This window comes from Rhinatrema bivittatum, chromosome 8 (genome assembly GCF_901001135.1).
Source record: "Rhinatrema bivittatum chromosome 8, aRhiBiv1.1, whole genome shotgun sequence".
In the NCBI taxonomy this organism is placed as follows: domain Eukaryota; kingdom Metazoa; phylum Chordata; class Amphibia; order Gymnophiona; family Rhinatrematidae; genus Rhinatrema; species Rhinatrema bivittatum.
In genome coordinates, this window is record NC_042622.1 from 165,538,647 (window position 1) to 165,552,425 (window position 13,779).

Below are 13,779 nucleotides of genomic sequence, written 5' to 3' on the forward strand. Positions count from 1 at the left end.
GTGCCAGTACCCTAAGGAGAGCGGGATAGAGAGAGGTATTCCATCAATTTGTGGTTCCGAAAAAAGGAAGGTTATATACTGTCTCATCTTAGACCTAAAGAAATTGAATGCAGCTCTACGGGTGCCACCTTTCCAGATGGAGACCTTACAGTCTGCAAAAGGGAGAGTTCCTTGCCCCTCTCCACTTCATGGAGATGTATCTACATCTCCCCATCAGAATGGATTATTAAAAGTTTCTGTGTTTTGCAGTATTGGGAGAACATTTTTAGTTCTATGCTCTACCATTTGGTCTCAAAAATCACAATAAAGTCACATGTGTTTTATGGTTCTTTTCAATTAGGTATACCCTCATTTATGGGCTAGTGCACACTTCCTTCCGCCTACCGGCGTTTTTTGCTTTTAGGTACAATTGCCAATTTGGCTGCCTATTTAGAATACGATCATAGGGTTACCCATTTTTTAAGAAAAGACCATATTTATACGCCGCTGCTTGTCTTCACAAAAGCAAATATTTCATGAAAGATTTTTTTCTTTTCCAAAAATTTTTTTACCGCTCTTTTGGTCTTTTTTTTCAAAGAGTCTCTTTTCCAATTTTTAGTTAAAGAGAATGTATCCACTTATCTTTTCAGTGGGATGGCAGTAGTCCCAAAAGCTCAACTGCCCGCCGCTTTGCTAGCTTGCCCCGCTTTGCTAGCTTGCCCGACACCGCTGGTGTTTCGAAGTAAATTCTTCGTCAGGGGTGCTAATAGTAGCCGCATATTTCGACCGATCCTTTAATGCACCCCTGACGAAAAATTTACTTAAACACCAGCAGTGTCGGGCAAGCTAGCAAAGCGGCGGGCAGTTGAGCTTTTGGGACTACTGCCATCCCACTGAAAGATAAGTGGATACATTCTCTTTAACTAAAAAATTGAAAAGAGACTCTTTTGAAAAAAGACAAAAAAGACCAAAAGAGCGGTAAAAAGATTTTTGGAAAAAAGAAAAAAAGTCTTTCATGAAATATTTGCTTTTGTGAAGACAAGCAGTGGCGTATAAATATGGTCTTTTCTTAAAAATGGGTAACCCTATGATCGTATTCTAAATGGGCAGCCAAATTGGGCAATTGTACCTTAAAAGCAAAAAACGCCGGTAGGCGGAAGTGTGCACTAGCCCATAAATGAGGGTATACCTAATTGAAAAGAACCATAACATGTGACTTTATTGTGATTTTTGAGATTATTGTGTCACAGTCTTTCCAGTCTTTGTCGTTATAGTGTTAAATTCTACCATTTGGTCTAGCAACAGTGCCTTGGACTTCACCAAGGTGATGGTGATGGTGGCTTCAGCTTTTCGAAAAGAGAGCATCTTGGCACATCCCTATCTAGACTAGCTTATTCAGGCGAAGTCAAGGGAGCTGTGTCAGTGCTCAGTTCAACATCTTAGGAAGAGGTTGCAGGCCCTGGGTTGGGTGACAAATCTGACAAAGAGCAACCTGATCCCAACCCAGTTACTGGAGTATCTGCGAGCATACTTTGATACCCACTCTAGACAAGGTGTCCCTTGAGGAGAGAATGTTGAATTTGCAGGATCAAAGCCAGAGTTTTCTGAGGCTTCAAGAACCCAGATTCTGGGATTATTTGCAGGCCCTGAGTTCAGGGAACTAGAGCTAGCATAGATGCCATAGAACATTCACACACAGGAGCATCCTACTGTCCTGCTAGAAGAGGACTTTTAGCTCTGACTACCACGGCAGGGGGGAATTCAGGTCCAGTCTCTCCTGGTGGCTTTCATGGGCTCAGTTGCAGCTGTGAGTGGAGTTGGGTTGTTGTGACCACCGATGCCAGCCTGCTGGGATTGGGAGGGGTGTGTGGGTCTCATCTGTCAGGGTCAAATGGCACAGGATCAGATGGTCCACGGAGGAAGCTTCATGGTCTCTCAATCGGTTAGAAATGAGTGTGGTTCACAAGGTGTTATGCCTTTTTTTTCTTCCACAGTTACATGATCAAGCAGTGAGGGTCCAGGCTTATATCAATTGCCAAGGGGAACCAGAAGCCTAATGGTGTCTCAGGAAATCAGAAACTCTTCCGTTAGGCAGAATAGCACCTGATGGCTCTGGCAGTGTCTCATATAACTGGTGTAGACAATGTTCAAGCAGACATTTGTCAGCAGGAATGTGCTGGATCCCGAAGAATGAGAATTAGCGGAGGAGGCAGTGGCCCTCATTTGCTCCAGTTGTGGTATTCTACAACTTGATGTCGAAGCAGAATGCCAAAGCAAGCTATTATTTCAGCCACAGGCGAGAAATTGGTGCAGAAGGCCTCAATCCTCTGGATCTCCCGTGGCTGTCAAGGATCTTATTGTGCATGTTACTCCTTGGCCCCTATTTGGAAGGGTTGTGAGATGTATCAAGACTCATCCAGAGAAGGTGATCCTTGTGGCTCCAAAGTGGCCATGTTGGCACCCGGTTCACAGATTTCATAAATCTTATGATGGATGGTCCCCTAGGGTTTGGATATCTTCCAAGGCTGTTTCATCAAAGACTGATTGTGTGGGATCAGGCAGCTTGCTTTTGAAAGGAATCACCTGCATTTGAAGGGCTATTTGGACGAGGTCATTACAATCTTGCTGCAGGCTAGGAGGCCTTCCCCTTTGTCTTAAGTCGGGCTGTGGAAGGTGTTTGAGGTCTGGTGCCTCAGGGAAGGGTTGGCTCCTCTCTGGGCATTGGTTTTTCACATCCTTATTTCTCTGCGAGTCAGTTTTTAGAGTTAAGTGCAGGGTTTGTCATTGGTTTTTGCACCCAGATATGGTGTCCTTTCCTAAAGGGGTGAAGCATTTGTGGCCTCCAGTGAGGTGAGTGTTTCCCTCGTGAACTCTTAATTTAGTCTTGTGAGTTCGCGGTGGTCCTCCGTTCAAGCTATTGCATAAGGTGTTGCTGAAGGACCTTACATTTGAAAGTGGTCTTCTTGGTGGCGATTTGTTCAGCCAGGTGGACTTCAGATCTTCAAGCCTTCAGATTCCTTTTTCAGATTGCGTCAGATGGGGTATCTTTACGCACGGTACCATTTTTTGCTAAAGGTGGTGTCTTCGTTTCACTTAAGTTTAAATGGAGCTTCCCCCCTTTCGAGATCTGAAGTCTGGCTTCACATGCAAAGGAGCTTCACTTGCTTGATGTACGCCGGGTCCTGCTGTGTTATTTGTAGGTCACCAGCAGTTTCCAAAAGTCAGATCATTTGTTTTGTTTGGAGGAGCAAGTAAAGGGAACAAGCTTCCAAGGCTACCGTTGCTCGATGGCTCAAGGAGGCCATTATGCCAGCGTATATTTGTAAGGGAGGTCCAGTTCCAGTCTGCGAGCCCATTTCATTATAGCGCAGCTGGCATCTTGGGCAGAATGTCTGTTGGTTTCTCCACAGGAGAACTGTCGAGTGGCAACTTGGGTCTTCTCTACACATTCACAAGGCATTCCTGGCTGGATGTTCGGGTGCCTGTAGCAGCTGTTGTTGAAGAGTGTGCTGTGTGTGGGTCTTTCAGGTTCCCGCTTGGTTTAAGGGAGCTTGGTCACTTCCCATGTGTCTTGACTGATCTGGGAATGGTAAGGAAAAGAAAATTTAGTTCTTACCTGCTAATTTTCAGATCAGGCCAGAGCCCTGCCCTCTCTGGAAAGAACACTGTAGTCTGTGAGTAAATAGTAAGAGGTTATTTTTGGTTTGGGGAGTTTTCAATCTCCATTACGTGCTCAACCTTTCCCTTGCTTGTAGGTTTGCTGCTTAATAGCATCTTGGCTTGAGTACAGGTCATACTGAGGGGCTGCAGGTGGCACGCTATCTGATGTAGCACAGTAATAGTAAAGCTTTTCTTCTCTGTCTCCATCTGCTACTGCTGGGGGAATTCTGTGCAAACATTTATATTTCTGTGCACAAAATCTTAAAATTCTGCAAAATTTATATTGGTCAAAATAACACAATTTACATGACAATCTTTAAGTAGTAACTTTTTTGTATTAATTTAAAATGTAATTACTTAAAAATGCAGAGGTTTAAATATTTTTTGCAGAATTTCCCTAGAAACTCATTGTAAGAGTGTCCCTTCCACTACCTCTCCCTACTCCCCTGGCCACTTTGCCCTCCTCGACCTGCCAGTATCTCTCCCCTCTACCTCTAGACTCAACCCCTTCCACTCGATCACCAGTCCCAGAGTTTGACCCCATTCTTAGTCCTGCCCCTCACATAGGTTCCTTTTTCCCTCTCTCACACCCATGCTCCCTTGCTAGTACACATATACACCCTCTCATACAGGGTCCCTCTCTCTTTCATACTCACCCACATAAATGCCCTTTCTCTTACATATACATCCTCATACAGGCTACCTGTCTCTCATGCACCCCTTCACAGAGGCTGTCTCACATACAAACTCTCACACACTCCTTCACAATCTTCTCATATAGTCTCTCTGGCACACACCTTCAACCATCCCCTCCCCCCACTCTCCTCTCACACTACACGCATTCACTCTCCCTAGGGCCTTCATTGTTGCAGTGAGTGGAGCACATGGGCGCCTTTTGCCGCACATGGTGCACGGAGGCCTTCATCTTCCCCCACGAGCGCAGCCCATGGCATGCTGGTGTCTTCTCCCATTTTCTGTGCTCATCCCTGGCCCCCACCCAGTCTTTCCTCCCCGCCAGCGACCTGGCTGTAGCCAGCTGCGTGCTACACTCCTTTCAGCATTTAGGGCTGCAGCAGCACAGAAGATTCCGTCTCTGTTGCAATGCCATGCTGGCCTGCCAGGTCTGCCCACATGCGATGCTGTTGTTGCTGTAATGTTGTGCTGGGTCTAACTCTGCCTACCTGCCATGCTGTTGATGTAGCAATGCCGTGCTGGGTCTATCCACATGCTCGTGTAATAATTTAGGGTGCGCCTGCTAGACAGGCCTCATAGGCAGCAGCAGCCAATCACTTCAATAACAGCACAAGTTCCACCCACCAAGTCCAAAAATAAAACGCGATTGGCAGGGAAAATCGCCCAATTAAAAGCAACCCCTGAATAGAAAAAAAACAAACTGAGAATGACTAGGGCTAAAAGCCCAATCTCGCGGGAAATAAGCGAGGTTGGCAACACAGATTGATCATATGTAGTAGGGGCTGCCTTCGCTGTCCCGGCGTTCAGTGTGGCACAAGCTAGCACTGGAGGCGGCATTCAAGCTGTGCAGCGAGTCGCTCTACTCAATGGTCGCATCGGGTGCGTGCTGCCTCCACTGTCCCGGCGTTCAGCGCGGCACAAGCTAGCACTGGAGAAGGCATTCAAGCTGTGCAGAGAGTCGCTCTACTCAATGGTCGCATCGGGTGCGTGCTGCCTCCACTGTCCCGGCGTTCAGCGCGGCACAAGCTAGCACTGGAGAAGGCATTCAAGCTGTGCAGCGAGTCGCTCTACTCAATGGTCGCATCGGGTGCGTGCCAGGGTTGCCAGGTTTTCATGAAAGAAAAAGCACTTTTTTCCAAAAAAACAAGCCCAAAAAAAGCCCAAAACAGGTGAAATTGAAACACCAATGTCTGAGTCGCATAGATGACAAAGGAGCTTAGCTTTTTGCATGTTTCTCTGTTTTAGCATGTTGCAGAAGGTCTGCATGATGTGCACAATGTCACACTTACAAAATTTGCACGTAGCCTTATTCTCATTGCTGAAAACAGGCTGAATCCATGCTTTTAGTTCACGTTCCTCTTCCCATGCTTTGCAGTATTTAGCTGTATTTAGCCCAGTTCTTTACTGTAGCCATAGTAGATCAAAACCATTTAGTAGTGTAGCAGCCAAGGACGGAAACAGTAGGTATAGACTGGCTTTCTTACAGAGGTGATCTTCTACAGGGAGAAGAAAGGAAAGAAAAAAAAAAAGCAAAATTAGTATAGAAAAATAGCATTACAAGTTTCCATGTCACATTTTTTTACCTGTAGTCAGCAGGTATGGACAAGCTTTCTTTTTGTCAAAATAAGGGTTTTTTTTTTTAATAAGAACATAAGAAATTGCCATGCTGGGTCAGACCAAGGGTCCATCAAGCCCAACATCCTGTTTCCAACAGAGGCCAAAAACCAAGCCACAAGAACCTGGCAATTACCCAAACACTAAGAAGAACCCATGCTACTGATGCAATTAATAGCAGTGGCTATTCCCTAAGTAAACTCGATTAATAGAAGTTAATGGACTTCTCCTCCAAGAACTTATCCAATCCTTTTTTGAACCCAGCTACACTAACTGAACTAACCACCTCCTCTGGCAACAAATTCCAGAGCTTTATTGTGCGTTGAGTGATAAAAAAGGCGATCAGCTACAGGGAAGAAATGAGAAAAAAAATAGATGAAATCAAGTGGAGTAGAACAAATTGGAGAAAGTACTTACCTGATAATTTCGTTTTCCTTAGTGTAGACAGAAGGACTCAGGACCAATGGGTATAGTGTACTCCTGCTAGCAGCTGGAGACGGATCAGATTTCAATCCGACGTCAGCCACTAGTACAGTGATGGCCAACCTTTTGCGCTCTGTGTCAAAATTCATAAAAAAACCAAGCATAACTCGGGTGGTGTGTCACTTCTAGAAAAATCCATAATTGTGATATTTGTAGCTCTAATATTAATAACAAAGTTATAATTTTAGTGTTCTGTATTTATTAATAAAGCAAAAACAATTATTTACCTTACCTGCTTAGTGACTTTTTTTTGCTGAATTTCATTGGCTAAATCTTCAATTAAAACACTCTCTCCCCCCCCCCCCCCCCCCCCCCCCCCCAAAACTCTCACTCCCCTGGATTTTCTCATACACACTCATGCTCTCACACTCACTGGTTCCCTCACACACACACACACAGTGAACCCCAGGCAGGCTCCCATTCATTTGCACACCACTCCCGCTCCATCCTCCAGGCAGGCACCCATGCATTCGCACACATATACCCCCACGCAGAGTCCCATTCATTCACATGCACACACTAAAGGCAGACCCCCCTCTCTTTTGCCAGCAACCTCGGAGCCTCTCTCATTCCTCTGCTGCCGCATGGCTATTGGGGAGGTGCTGATTGCTGCTACTGACACTGAAGCCCATCCTGCTGCCTCCTCTGTGCAGGCCCCGTGGGCTTCCACTTTCTCCATGCTGATCTCATACATTGAGATCTGCATAGAGAAAGTGCTATTCTTGCACATTCCCAAAGATTACATGTGCCCATCACTAAAAAGTAATTTATTTTGTGTTTTACCTTTGCTGTCTGATCTTCATTTTCTAATTAGTTGGTCACAGGCTTTTTTTCCCACCTTTCCTTTCTTTCCCCACCTTCCCTTTCTTATTTTTTTTGCCAATTCCTTTTATATTGTCTTTTTTGTTTTTCTCTCCATCTTCTTCCCTCAAACACACAGGTTCTCATTCTCACATGCTCTTCTCTCACACACAGGCTCTCTCTCATACAATCATTCATACACACAGGCTCTCTCTCACTCCCACATGCTGTCTTGCTCAAGCACAGGCTCTCACTCTCACATGCTGTCTCTGCAAACATTCAAGTCCTCATTCTCACACACAATCTCTCAACTCATCTCATACACACACACACACCCTATACAGACCCTCAGCCTCTCTCTCACCTCTGGGCCTCCTCTTCGCGGGTCGCCGCAGGATGGGCTCTGCGGCAACCCTGCTACCAGGCCTCTTCCTCTTCTCGGGCCGCTGCGACTTGGGATTCGCGGCTGCCCGTAAACGCAAGCGCTGCTCTTCTTCTGCACGCGCCGATGCTTCACCTCCTTCCAGCCCACGTGGCTCCGGCAACGTTTACTTCCGGGGCCGCACAGGCAGGAAGGAGGAGGAGCATCAGTGCGTTTAAACGTGATCTTTTTCTTCGGGCCGCGGCCCTGCCTATCTGCCTGTCGCTGCGCCCGGGGGCATTGGGGGGGGGGGGGGGGGGATACTAAAAAACTAGTTTTAAAGGGTCGGCACAGCCGATTAAAAAAAAAAAAAATTCCCGATAATCCACGAAACGCTGCGCGTGTCAGCAAAAAGTCTCGGCGTGTCACCTCCGACACGCGTGTCATAGGTTAGCCATCACTGCCCTTGTACACATACCCCTGCAGGAAGTGCAGCTCCTCAGTATTCTTCCTTGAAAAGCGTTGTGGATATATATGTGACTGACTGATTGATTAACTTCATATTATGGTTAACTTAACTAACTTGTTAGAACGTTTAAACTCGATTAAGCTTGATTAACTTGAACTGATTGGTTGACTATAGCTGGAGACCGCCAGTGTACTCAACCGGAAAGTGTCGACACCGGGCAGGGTGGACATCTTAGGTAAATAAAGACATGGCTTACCCGTAACTCATTGGCACAATGCCTCAGGGCAGCCCAGGGTGGGATGCTGAGTCCATCTGTCTACACTAAGAAAAATGAAATTATCAGGTAAGTAATTTCTCCATTTCCTAGCGTGTAGCAGATGGACTCAGGACCAATGGAATTATAAAAGCTACTCCCAAATCGGGTGGGAGGCTGCCTGTGGTCCACTTAGAATTGTCCTTGCAAATGCCGTGTCCTCCTGAGCCTGTACGTCCAGACGGTAGAATCTGGAGAAGTGTGGATAGAGGATCACGTTGCCGCTCTGCAGATGTCCGCAGGTGACAGCATTCTAGTCTCTGCCCAGGACACCGCCTGGGCTCTGGTTGAATGGGCCTTGACTTGTAGAGGTGGTGGTTTTCCTGTTTCTACGTAGGCCGCTTTAATGACTTCTTTGATCCAGTGGGCAATGGTTGCCCGCGAGGCCGCTTCCCCTTGCCTCTTTCCGCTGTGAAGGATGAAAAGGTGGTCTGTCTTTCGTACCGGTTCCGACCTTTCCAAATATCTGGCTAGGAGTCTGCCGATGTCGAGGTGACGTAGGCTACGGTCTTTTCTAGAGTTCTTCACGCCGTCCATCGTTGGTAGTGCGATGGTTTGGTTGAGGTGGAAGTGTGAGACCACTTTGGGGAGGAAGGAGGGAACTGTGCGTAGTTGGATGGACCCTGGGGTGAATCTGAAGAACGGTTCATGGCAGGACAGTGCTTGTAGCTCCGAGATGCGGCGGGCCAAACACACGGCCAGCAAGAACACTGTCTTTAAGGTTAACAGACGGAGAGGTAGGCCTCGGAGGGGTCTGAAGGCGGATCCTGCTAGGAACTCCAAGACTAGGTTGATGTTCCACAGAGGTACCGTCCACCTTAGAGGTGGGCGAATGTGTTTGACTCCTTTCAGGAAGCGTGATACATCCGGGTGCGAGGCTATGCTGTTGCCCTCGCTCCTGGAGCCATAGCATGACAATGCTGCTATCTGTACCTTGATGGAATTGAGGGACAGACCCTTCTGTAGCCCATTTTGTAAGAATTCCAGGATCACAGGAACTCTGGAGGGGCGTGGCTTGATGTTGTGGTCTTCGCACCAGGCCTTGAAGACTCTCCAAATCCTTATGTACGTTAGAGATGTGGAGAACTTGCGTGCCCGGAGGACAGTATCTATTAGTGCCCCCGAGTATCCGCTCTTCCTCAGTCGAGCCCTCTCAATGGCCAGACCGTAAGCGAGAATTGAGTCGGGTCCTCGTGAAGGATCGGACCTTGTTGGAGCAGGTCTCTGTGCGGCGGCAGGGGTAGTGGGTTCCCTGCCAGCAGTCTTCTCATGTCTGCGTACCAGGGTCTTCTTGGCCAATCCGGGGCCACCAGGAGAACTAGTCCCCTGTGTCGCTGTATCTTGTGAATGATTGCGCCCAGCAAGGGCCACGGCGGGAAGGCGTATAGAAGGGTCCCCGGAGGCCAGGGCATCGATCCCCTGGGACTACGGGTCCCGTCTGCGGCTGAAGTATCTGGGTACTTGAGCATTGGATCTGCTTGCCAGAAGGTCCATGTTTGGGATCCCCCACCGATTCACTATCATTTGGAAGGCTGTGGATGACAGTTTCCATTCTCCTGGATTTAGACTTTCTCTGCTGAGGAAGTCTGCCGCGATGTTGTCTTTCCCGGCAATGTGGACGGCCGAGATCTCCTGGAGATTTGCTTCCGCCCACGCCATCAGGAGGTCTATTTCTAGGGACACTTGTTGGCTTCTGGTTCCGCCCTGTCGGTTGATGTAGGCCACCGTCGTGGCATTGTCTGACATCACTCTGACCGCTTTGCCTCGAAGTCTGTGGGCAAACCGCAGGCAGGCTAGTCTGGCTGCCCGCGCTTCTAGGTAGTTGATGTTCCATCCCGCCTCTTCTGCGTTCCACTGCCCTTAGGCGGTCAGCTCTTTGCAGTGTGCTTCCCATCAGTGTAAGCTGGCATCTGTGGTGAGCAGGGTCCAGGTTGGGGAGGATAGGCTTGATCCCCGGCTCAGGTGGCTGTTCTGCAACCACCACCGTAGCTGGGTCCGGACGCTGCCCGGGAGTGGAAGGCGTACGGTGTAGTTCTGGGACTGTGGACTCCACCGCGTTAGAAGTGAGTGCTGTAGAGGTCTCATGTGTGCTTGCGCCCATGGCACTACTTCCAGCATGGACGCCATCAGTCCGAGGACTTGCAGGTAATCCCATGCTGTGGGACGAGGAACGCTCAGCAAGGTCTGAAGCCGGCCCCACAGCTTTGATCTCCTTACGGGGGTCAGGCTGACCTTGTCTTCCTTGGTGTCGAATTGGACTCCTAGGTATTCCAGCGACTGTGCGGGCTGCAGGGAGCTTTTGTTTGTTGACCACCCATCCTAGGCTTTCTAGTAGTGCTATGACTCTGCTGGTTGCTTGGTGGCTTTCCTCTGTTGACTTCGCCCTGATCAGCTAATCGTCCAGGTAGGGATGAACGAGGATTCCCTCCTTCCTGAGTGTTGCCGCCACTATTACTATTACCTTGGTGAACGTCCGGGGTGCTGTGGCTAACCCAAAGGGTAGTGCCCGGAACTGATAGTGACGATTCAGGACCTTGAAGCATAGGAAGCGCTGGTGTTCCTGATGCATTGGGATGTGTAAGTAGGCCTCCAACAGATCCAGGGATGTGAGGAACTCTCCTGGTTGTATTGCCCATATGACGGATCGTAAGGTTTACATGTGGAAGCGGGGAACCCTTAGGTGGCAGTTGACAGACTTGAGGTCCAGGATGGACCTGAATGTGCCCTCTTTCTTGGGTACGATGAAGTAAATGGAGTAATGTCCAGTATTCATTTCCCGTATAAGCACCGGGGTTATGGCCTCGAGGGTCAGAATCCTGTTTAGTGTAGCTTCCACTGCCGCCCTCTTGAGGGGGTCGTGGCAGGGAGATTCCACGAATTTGTCAGGGGGAGTTCGAATGAAGTCCAGGTAGTACCCCTCCCGGATGATGGCCAGGACCCATTTGTCCGTAGTTATCTCGACCCATCTGCGGTAGAATAAGGCTAGTCTGCCCCTATAGCATCTTCCCTTGGATGGGTCGGCTGATTCTCATTGCGGGGTGCGGCCGGAGCCTGCACCCGCACTGGTTCCTCTCTTGGTGTGCTTGTTCCGAAAGGACTGGTTCCTGCCCGTAGGGCGGGCTGCTCGATAGTTGCTTTTGAAAGGGTTGAAGCGCTGTGAGCTTCTGCCTCTGGCGGATCTGTGGAAGGGACGCTGGTTTCTCTTAGTCTGTCTTCCGGCAGGCGCGGTAATGGGAGTCACCCTATTTGTTGGCCAGTTTCTCTATTTCGCTGCCGAAGAGGAGGGATCCTTTGAAGGGCATCTTTGTTAGACTCGTCTTGGAAGAGGCGTCCGCCGACCAATTTCGGAGCCAGAGCTGTCTTCTGGCTGCCACAGTGGACGAGTCTCCTCTGGCTGTTGTACGCACTAGATCGGAAGCCGCATTGGTGAGAAAGGACAGAGTTAATTCCATGTCCTCTCCCGGGGTGCTGTTCCTGGCTTGAGATAGGCAGGCACGCGTCATCACGGTGCAGCAGGCCGCAATCTGAAGGGACAGAGCTGCAACCTCGAATGACTGCTTTAGCAAGGCTTCTAGGCGCCGGTCATGAGCGTCCTTGAGCGCCGCTCCTCCCTCCACTGGGATGGTAGTGCGTTTAGCGACCGCGCAGACCATGGCGTCCACCCTAGGGCACGCCAGGAGTTCTTTGGTCGCTGGGTCCAGGGGATACATGGCCGACAGTGCTCGACCCCCTTTGAATGAGGACTCTGAAGCATTCCACTCTAGGTCAATTAGCTGTTGTGCCACCTGTAAGAGAGGAAAATGGCGAGACGTCTGACGAAGGCCCTCCAGCAGGGGGTTCATTCTAGGTTCTCGTGAGGGCCGTTGGCCTGGGATAGCGAGTTCCGTTAGACATTGGGATACTAGGTCCGGGAGCTCATCCTTTGTGAAGAAGTGTCTCATGGTTCGGTGTGGTTCTGTCCCCGGGGGGAGTTCCCCTTCTTCCAGGGGCTCAATTTCCTCTTCAGAGTGGTCTGTGTCCCCGTAGGCGGAACTTCTGGACGGTGTGGACCTGTGCCTAGGCCTCAAGGGTCCTGGGGCATGAGGGTCCTCCGGAGGCTGGACCTCCCGGGGTTCAGTTTGCATCCTGACAAAGGCGTGAATCCCCTTGAACAGCTCCACCCAGGATATCGAAGCTGGGTCTAAGTTGAGGGGCGCCGGTTCTCTGGGAGTCCCCGAGTGCAGGGTGGACTCCCTGGGGCCTGCTAGGTCCGGGGTTCCCCCTGAAGAGCCAGCATTGGGCCCTGGCTGGGAACGGCCCTGGCGATCTCCCAGGGCCTCCTCGCTCTGTGCGGCTCTGACGTGGCATGCTTGGCAGAGGCCTTGCGCTTTTATGCCCGACTCTGGAGGTGCCATGACTGTGGCCGCGTGAGCTCTTGTGCGCCTCAGATATGCGTGGAGATGTGCGCCTAGCCGCAGATATGCGCCTTGTTCCGTGCGCGCAACTTATGCGCGTGAGGTATTATGTGCACCTAAGTTTATGCGCACAAGGGACTTGTGCACCTAGCTCAATTTGTGCGCTCGAGTTGAACGGCAAGGCGAGTCGGGTCAAGATGGCGACGGCGAGCATGCGGGCAATATGGCGACCTCATCGGAGGGTCTTCACGTGGGTAGACCCTCGGGAACAGCCGGGGCCTAGCCCTGCTAGGGCGGAACAACCCGGTGGCACTGGCTCAGATTGGCGGCCTGTGCTCCTCTTCGATCCTTGGAGACCGTTTACATAGAAGATTTCTACCTTACCTTGTCTTTGGCGCTTCCCGGTTTCGTCCCGGGCGGTCTCTGGCTGCAGGGGCAAATACCTTCACCACCGCGCTCGAGGAATGCACCCGCTGCCTCTCAGTCGTGCCCGAAATTGGGGGCTAAGTCCCTGCTGAGATTCGGCCACCGGATCGAGGCTCACCTCTGAGGGACCACGGAAATCACCTCGGGAATCTCAACTGGGGGAGGGACCAGAGGGTATCACCGCAGGAGAGCGGGGCTAGTCTTCAGGTAAACTTTTCTTCTTAAATTTGGGGTTTTTCCTTGAATTTTGGTTCTAACGCTCAGAGAGCATGCATATAGTCCCTAACTGCTTTGGAGACGGAAAATACTGAGGAGCTGCACTTCCTGCAGGGGTATATGTACTAGGGGCTGACGTCAGATTTAAATCTGATCGGTCTCCAACTGCTACCAGGAGTACACTATACCCATTGGTCCTGAGTCCATCTGCTACACACTAGGAAATAAAAGATACCAGCCCCTCACACTCATTCCCCCCTCCAAGCACATCTCTGGCCCCCCACACACTCACTCACTCCCCCTCTCCCCACCCCCCTCCGAGCAAATCCCTAGCCCCCACACACTCACTCATTCCCCTCTCCCCACCCCC

The 13,779-nt window shown here is 50.0% G+C and overlaps 1 long non-coding RNA gene across 1 annotated transcript; it reads right to left on the reverse strand.

Moving 5' to 3' along the window:
- Window positions 1-5,714: 5,714 nt before the first annotated feature.
- On the reverse strand, window positions 5,715-5,974 carry LOC115096565. Its single transcript, XR_003858103.1, has 2 exons — window positions 5,916-5,974; window positions 5,715-5,828 (listed from the first exon to the last, which is right to left on the reverse strand). It is a non-coding gene; the product is annotated as an uncharacterized LOC115096565 (long non-coding RNA).
- Window positions 5,975-13,779: the final 7,805 nt, after the last annotated feature.